This window comes from Salvelinus sp. IW2-2015, unplaced genomic scaffold, assembly GCF_002910315.2.
Source record: "Salvelinus sp. IW2-2015 unplaced genomic scaffold, ASM291031v2 Un_scaffold3811, whole genome shotgun sequence".
Lineage (NCBI taxonomy): Eukaryota > Metazoa > Chordata > Actinopteri > Salmoniformes > Salmonidae > Salvelinus > Salvelinus sp. IW2-2015.
Genome location: NW_019945085.1, coordinates 14,000 through 21,390, shown reverse-complemented (window position 1 = coordinate 21,390; position 7,391 = coordinate 14,000). Strand labels below are relative to the sequence as shown.

Genomic DNA, 7,391 nt, shown 5'->3' with positions numbered 1-7,391 from the left:
CCTCCTAAACTTCTTTCACCAGGTACAAACCAGCGACGGTGAATTACTTCCATGGCAAAATGAACTGTTTTTCCAACAGAGGCTTCTGTTTGCTTGTTATCCATAGTGTTCAATTCCACATTACCACTTGTTAACCCTTCTGTTGGGCAGCCCTGACTTTCTGACTGACGGTGCGGTGCATAATCACACAATCAAGGTTTATGTAGTGCTATGTAGTGTTTATCGTAGTGCTTATGTAGTGTTTATGTGTGCTCTATGTAGGCTACGTAGTGTCTATCTATATATGTAGTGGCTTGTGTGGTGTTAGGCATAAACTCTTGGGTGGCTGCTGAAGTATAAAGGTTGGTATGGTTGGTGTAAGGTTTTTGGTTTTAAGAATTGGTGTTAGCTGGTTTAAGGTTGGTGTAAGGTTGGGTATAGTGGTGTAAGATTGGGTAAGGTTGGTTTAAGGTTGGTGTAAGATTGCGTGGTATGAGCTGGTTTAAGGTTGGTGTTGCGGTCTGTGTATGGTTGTTCTAAGGTTGTGTAAGGTTGTTGTATGAATTGATGTAAGGTTGTGTAAGATTAGTGGTATAGCTGTTTTAAGGTTGGTGTGAAATTGGTGTGTAGTCTGGTGTAATTAGGTGTATGGTGGGTGTTAGTGGTGTATGGTTGTTGGTAAGGTTTGTGTTAGGTTGGTGGTGTGTTGGAGGAGGCTTGGTGTATGGTTGTTGAAGGTTTGTGTTATTGGGTGGTTGTGTTAGGTTGTGTAGTTGGTGTATGCGTTGTGTAAGTTTGTGGTTAGCTTTTGTATTAGGTTTGGTGTTAGGTTGGTGTAGGGAATTGGTGTGGTTGTGTATGGTAGGTTTATGTGTTATGGTTTGTTGTTTGTGAGGTTAAGGTGTGTAAGTGGTATACGCGCGTCACTTGGATCTAAATCGTTCAAGAAACTCGTCTTTCGATTGCCACTTGCCATGTATCTCACCTACTTGACCTTATGGTATCCACTACATTTGCGCTAGCCACCTAGATTGCGTACCTAATCGTGTGTAAGTGTTGGTGTATGGTTGTTGTCAGGTTTGTGTTAGGTTGGTGTTATGTTGTTGTGATCAGGTTTGTGTTAGGTTGGGTGTAGGTGGTTGGCTTGTATTGTAGGTTTGTGTATGGTTTGTTTAGGTTTGTGTATGGTGTTGTAAGGTTGTGTATGGTTGTGTTAGGTTGGTGTATGGTTTGTGTATGGTTGGTGTTAGGTTGTTGAAGGTTTGACTGTTGGTGGTGTTAGGTTTGGTATGGTTGTGTTAGGTTGTTGTAAGGTTGTGTATGGTTGGTGTTAGTTTGTGTATGGTTGGTTGTTGTAGTTTTAGTCGGTAGTTTGTGGTATGGTTGTGTAAGGTCTGTGTTAGTTGTGTGTTAGGTGTATGGTGTTTCAGGTTTGTGTTAGGTGTTGTAAGATTCTGGTTAGGTTTGTGTTTGTTGTGTATGGTTGGTGTTAGGTTGTGTGTTAGGTTGTGTGCAGGCGCTGGTGAAAGTTTTCACCCGCCTTGCATTTTTCCTATTTTATTGCCTTACAACTGGAATTAAAATAGATTTTTTTGGGGGTTTGTATCATTTGATTTACACAACATGCCGACCACTTTGAAGATGCAAATATTTATTTATTGTGAAACAAACAAGAAATAAGACAAAACAAATGAAAACTTGAGTGTGCACAACTACTACTTTTGTAGAGCCACGTTTTGCACAGTTACAGCTGCAAGTCTCTTCTCGTGGTCACGAGAGGTATGTTCTCCAGGTACATAACAAATCAATTAACTACTCCGTCTGCAACCCCAGGATTTGTAAGATACTGGTCGAATGAAACAGACGGAGGCCCCAGCTATGATGGTCCAAAATGTTTATTCACGGCCGCGCTCCTCGTTGTACAAAACCGTTCATTTTATACTAGCTCCTTACGCACATACTTTTGCACACAAACAGTAGGCTATCCCTACGCACATACTTTTGCACACAAACAGTAGGTATCCTTACGCACATACTTTTGCACACAAACAGTAGGTATCCTTACGCACATACTTTTGCACACAAACAGTAGGTATCCTTACGCACATACTTTTGCACAAAACAGTAGGTATCCTTACGCACATACTTTTGCACACAAACAGTAGGTATCCTTACGGCACCTACATTTGACACAAACAGTAGGTATCCTTACGCACATACTTTTGCACACAAACATGTAGGTATCCTTACGCACAATACTTTTGCACCACAAACAGGTAGGTATCCTACGCACATACTTTTGCACACAAACAGTAGGTATCTCTACGCACATACTTTATCAATACCCAGCCGACAAAGATTAGGGACCGTGAGAAGTACTCACATCCTCCCTTCAAATTTCTAGAGGCACACAACTAAGCCAAAACGGCGACACAACCGCATCTGCTCAGACAAGTCTGCTGGTACTTAGATACTTACATAGAGAGCATAACGTACATGATAACAGTATATAAAAGGTCTAAACCACCTACACCCCCGACCCGGCGCGCGACCCCAGGACCAACTATACTGCACACTCATCAACAGTCACCCCACGAACAGCATCGTTACCCCATCGCTCCAAAAAAGCCGCGGCCCTTGCAGGGCAAGGAACCCACTACTTCTCCAATAGGTCTCATAAGCGAGTACACGTAACCCGATTGGAACACGCTATTAGCGCGCTACCACGCGCTAACCTAACAGACTATATTGTTTTACCCCTAAATTCTGACTAACACACTACAACACATAATTATTATTGTTATATTTTACTGACATAGAGACTACACAATCATAATAATAATTTGAAGATTCTAATGTACTCTTCAATTGATGATCTTACATACCAACTTACATCAAACTTATATAGTTTTTGAGTGGTGGAATATTCCTCAATTCATTTATTAAATATATATTCTCCATTGACCACCGTATTTCTCTATAAGCTTGTCACAGTCATATGCCATTGGGATTGTTGCCCATTCTCAAGGCAAAAACTGCTCCAGCTCTTTCAAAGTTGATGGGTTTCGCTGCGGTGTACAGGCAATCTTTTAAGTATACACAGTTCTTCAATTGGATTGAGGTCTGGGCCCTTTAACATAGGCTGGGAACCTGGGAGTATTTGAGTTCATTGTTAGATAAATATAGGGAGGCGGATGCTTTTTTCCATAGCGGTTTCATTATTCGTTCCTGCATGGCATTTACATGTTTCCCCTAATAAAACCACTCAAAGCTGTTGCTTTAGCAGTATGCTTAAGGTCATTGGTTTGAGCACTGAAGGTGACCTCGTCCAAAGTCTTCAAAATCTCTGGAAGACTGAAACAGGGGTGTTTCCCTCAAGAATTTTCCCTGTAATTTAGCCATCTCCATCTTCCTTCAATTCACTGAACAGTTTCCCCGCCGTCCCTCCGAGTGAAATTACATACTCCACGCATGATGTCTGGCTACCACCATCGCATTTCACTGGTGGGATCAAGATAAGTCTCCGCTCTGGGCGGTATTGAGAGGGTGTTCGGGTCTCTTTCATTCCCGCGCACACATAAACGTTTTCCTTGATATGGCCAAAAAGCCTCATTTTGAGTTTCATTACCATCGCGTAGACACACAAGAGTACCTTCTTCACATTAGTTTTGGGGAGTCTCCCAACATGCCTCTTGTGGACGTCACAACCAAAACGTGTTTGTCTATTTCTTTCTTTACAGCAATGATATTTCTGGCCACCTTCCGTAAAAGGCCCAGGCTCTGTGGAGTGTACGCTTAAAGTTCTATGGGCGATACTCAATCTCCGCTGTGGAGCCTTTGCCAGCGCTCCCTTCAGGGTTATCTTTGGTCTCTTTGTTGCCTCTCTGGGATTAATGCCTCTTTGCCTACTGAAGGTCCATATTTAGTTTGAATTGAAGGTGGGCATTTACCTCTGGCAGGTTTTGTTGTGGATGCCCATTATTCTTTCCATTTCCTTAGAATGGATTTATATGGCTCGTCTCCCGATAAGAATGTTCAATAGTTGTATCGGAATATTTTTTTAAACCCAAACCATGATCTGATCTCTCTCCATCAACTTTGGTCCCTGACCTAGTTTGGAGAGTCTCCCTATGCAGTCTTCATGTCATGGGCGCTTGCTCGGTCGTGTGCCCCTTGCTTAGTGGTGTTGCAGATACATGGGGCCTTCAGACAAGGTTTATACTATACTGAGAATCATCGTGACAAATTCATGTGACTACCTTAGTGGTTCACACAAGGTGGGAGCTGTTATGATTAACTACTATGTGATTCTGAAAGAATTGGTTTGCACCAAGATCTTTTAAGGGGCTTTCTCATAGCAACGGGGGTGTGGAGACATCATATACACAACCTAGGCAGCAATCGTCTAGTTTCTCTCTTGTTCATTTTGGTTTTATACGACGGCTTTTATTCTGTACAGATTTAAGTCTATTATCCGTTTCTTACTAGTGATAAGCTTATAAGTGGGGCCTTCAGCCCTTTCAGAAACCATGCAATGACAACCACCACTCCTTAGGACTAACATCTTTATTCCTCCGCCCGCCAACTTTACGGTTGTGTGCTACTAGTGTTCCATTGAGCTGAGCACAGTTGAGTAAGTGTTCCTCACCTATACTAATAAAACCCCTTGACCTAATCAAACTAACACCACCCAGACTCGTCCTAGATATGGAGCTGTGCAATCACAGAACGACTGATGAATATCATACAACAGCCACGCCGTGATGCAAAGATAATCGCACTGACCAGATCCATGAGAAATACTCTTGGATAAGGGCTACAAATGGGGCTCTAGGTCGTAGCTTGTATACAAACCATATGTAACATGTGTGCTATGGTACAGGGTAGTGCATTGTGTCAGAGACGCTCGTGTAATCCAAGCGAATTGAGCGATGATTAAGCTTGCATTTACATAAATGTGGGTTGGCAGTTCGAACCTAGAGATCATTGTATGAAGTTGGCGCTCAGCTCTGTGGCGGTTGAGGAAAAACAAATTGCCTCGCTTCCTGTATAACGCAAATGTTAGTGTGACATGCATACTCGCTTATGTATTAAAAATGGGGTGGGAGCGTGACAAACTTGTGGTGTATAGCTTTAGTAAGGTTGAATTAAGGTTAGTTTGAGTGCACAAGAAATCTAGGTTTGTGTGTCCTTTAAAGTAAGGTTGGTTGTCAGAATAGTGGTACTCGGGGTGTATAAGGTGTGTAGCTGAATGATCTCTCGCGGTATGATGGACCAAGTTGCGGGTTAACGAGTGTATGGAGTGTGGTGTTTCTCTACACAGTCTGGTGTTGTAACGCGGTTGTTGAGTGTGTAGCAGACAGAGACTATGTTGCTTGTAGCTCTGGCGTTGGCGTGTGAGCACTGGGATAGCCTGTACAGCATCACCGTCTCAGATGGTGTAAATAGAGCTGGTGTGACGTATGATGGGCTCGTGCAGAGCGTGGGTGAAAATTGGGTAATTGAACCGTAAGCCTGCTAAGGTTGGCGTGAACAGATGCGCGCTTGTTGGTTGTGGTTCTACTAGTGTGTGAACTATAGGGCGACTTGTGAGACTCAGACCGCATGGATATTAGTCGATGATGTAAGGTGTGGTCGCAAAGGGTCTTGTTCCCACTAACAAACGAGGCTTTCAGCGATGAGTCATGAGCATGCTGTAACGAGTTTTCTATATATGGTTTTGTAGCGGGTAGTATGAGCTTTGGAGCGTTGCCGAAAGCGATTACCACACTCAATCTATGTCCGCGACGCTGAGAACTGTAAGGTTGGTGTTACAGGTTATTTATGGTTGTTTAGGTTACGCTTTCGGCAGTGTTGGCGTGAACGTTTAGTTGTGATGTTCCTTAGAGGGCTCTTCGTGATGCGCTCGTGAGAGCCACCACCCTCAGAGTGGCCATACATAGTCAAATCGTTAAAAGGCCCCACTAACTATGAATGAGAAATCGAGCTAGCGTTGCGTATACTGGCCATGAGGGCAACGCGCCACCTGGCCGGCAGGAAACTGATTATACAACCATGATTGACGGCAGTTATGTCTGTGTTGGTACACTGTGGTGCAGGTCGTCGTCATACGCTGAACCTCCTAACCCGTCCGTCCAATGAACCCGGAGGTCCTCTCAACTCCCAAGACAGGAGCTCCGTGCACAACCCGAATGTTGTCCTGCTCAAACCCCACGTCCGTCACATCTCCCGAACAGTCCGTCAACCCGAGTCCGTCAACCCAAGTCCGTCCAACCCCGGGGATCGGACAGAGGCGTTAGTAAGGTGTCTTTTTGCTAAACGGTCCAGTCAACCCAAGTGTCGGAATTGAAAGGAGGACAGGCAACTGTTTCTGCCTCCATTGTCTCTGGCATGATTTCAGCTGCGTCTTTCCCTTTGTTCTGAAATTCCATTCTATCATTGAATCGCCATGCCGTTTAGCGGTCTTTAGCCACTTCCCACCTCCAGAGGACAGCTTTGTTAACGTGTGTACTTTTCCCTGCTTCCGTCCATCAAAAACAGGTTAAAATATCCCGATGCACTATCGCAAATTCTCAAAATGCGACCTAACCAGTATAAAACACAATAACAAAATTATTAACAAAGACTAACAAATTTTAATCCCAAGTGTCTGGTACAGAGTCTTCTGTGTCTCTTGGAGCTTGCTGTGGTAACTACAATTAATACAATACACAAACACATTAAATCACTTTCACAGTACCTATTGCGACCCTCGATGCTTCATGTTACCTAAGCACCTCTGACATCAGGAGCACCAACGGTGTGTGCGGGACGTGCTGAACACATCCCTTCCGTGGATCTGAGCCCGGTTGTGCTTGCTACCACTAGTCGCAAAGATGTCTCTCGCTACACAATTCGGATGCACGCATCTTTTAGCCCCCATTATTCAAAACTCCCAGGAGACAAACACACAATCTTACCAGAGCATCTTTACACTAAAGATGTCCTGGCAAGTGGAAACAGTCTTTATCGTTTTACAGAAAGAACGTCCTTTCATGATATTCCCTAGTCTAATGCTTTCTAGAATCCCAGCTGAGCTACGGTTCCAAGCTTCTGATAACTTTGCAATAACCTGACTTGTTGGAAGGTGGCACGATCATATCGAGCTTATTGGAAGTATGTGGGGGACTTTTTCTTAAGGTACACAGACCTGGGAGGGAGCGAGAGGGAGTTATGGACGTTAAAAGTGGCTGCCATGTTAAGGATCATTGTCAGGTTTGTGTTAGGTTGGTGTATGGTTGGTGTAAGGTTGGTGTAAGGTTGGTGTAAGGTTGGTGTATGGGTTGTTGTCAGGTTTGTGTTAGGTTGGTGTATGGTTGTTGTCAGGTTTGTGTTAGGTTGGTGTATGGTTGGTGTAAGGTTGGTGTATGGTT

At 43.8% G+C, this 7,391-nt stretch overlaps 1 long non-coding RNA gene across 2 annotated transcripts in view; it reads left to right on the top strand.

Moving 5' to 3' along the window:
• The first annotated feature begins 1,190 nt into the window (after nt 1-1,190).
• LOC139026065 (uncharacterized) overlaps nt 1,191-7,391 on the top strand; it is a 9,242-nt gene continuing 3,041 nt past the window's right edge. Inside the window, exons 1-3 of one of the 2 annotated variants that reach the window (XR_011477767.1) lie at nt 1,191-1,229; nt 7,234-7,266; nt 7,312-7,388. This is a non-coding gene — a long non-coding RNA (uncharacterized lncRNA). Of the gene's footprint in view, nt 1,230-1,461; nt 1,473-7,233; nt 7,267-7,311; nt 7,389-7,391 lie in introns of those variants that run through there. The other variant, XR_011477768.1, reaches the window with a different exon arrangement.